The sequence below is a fragment of the Lupinus angustifolius genome, chromosome LG16, assembly GCF_001865875.1.
Source record: "Lupinus angustifolius cultivar Tanjil chromosome LG16, LupAngTanjil_v1.0, whole genome shotgun sequence".
NCBI lineage: Eukaryota > Viridiplantae > Streptophyta > Magnoliopsida > Fabales > Fabaceae > Lupinus > Lupinus angustifolius.
The window spans coordinates 12,691,019-12,691,617 of NC_032024.1; positions in this window are offsets into that span (position 1 = coordinate 12,691,019).

Here is a 599-nt window from a genome sequence, read left to right on the forward strand (position 1 = left end):
GCAACCAATGGGTTTCTTACCTTCTGGTAATGGGACAAGTTCCCAAACTTTATTGTCTTGCATGGATTTATACTCCTCTTTCATTGCAACAATCCACTTTTATGAATTGGAACTTTGGATGGCTTCACGAACGTTTAATGGATCATTATCCATTAAGCCATCACCCTCATGTTCCAGGAGAAAGCAAATGTAGTCATCTGGAATTGCATTTCTCCTTTCTCTGTTGGATTTACGCAAAGCTATTGGCTCTTGCAACTCTTGTCCATGTTCGTGAGGGTTTTGAGTTTATCCTTCATGAATTACTAACTCACATTGAGCAGGGAAAGTTTCATTAGCTATGTCTTGAAGAGGTTCCAAATTTGCTTCATCAAAAGCAACCATATGAATCACATCTGGAATAGATATGGATTGTTCCTCTAAGACAAAGTTTCTAACCTTATCTTCCCCCTCAAACTCAATATTCTCAAAGAACGTGGATGTACCGTCTCAAATATGGATTTCAAACTTGGGTCATAAAATTTATAGCCCCTTGATTTTTCAGAGTAACCAATAAAGTAACTGCTCACTGTACGGGAGTCCAATTTCTTTTCATGAGGCCT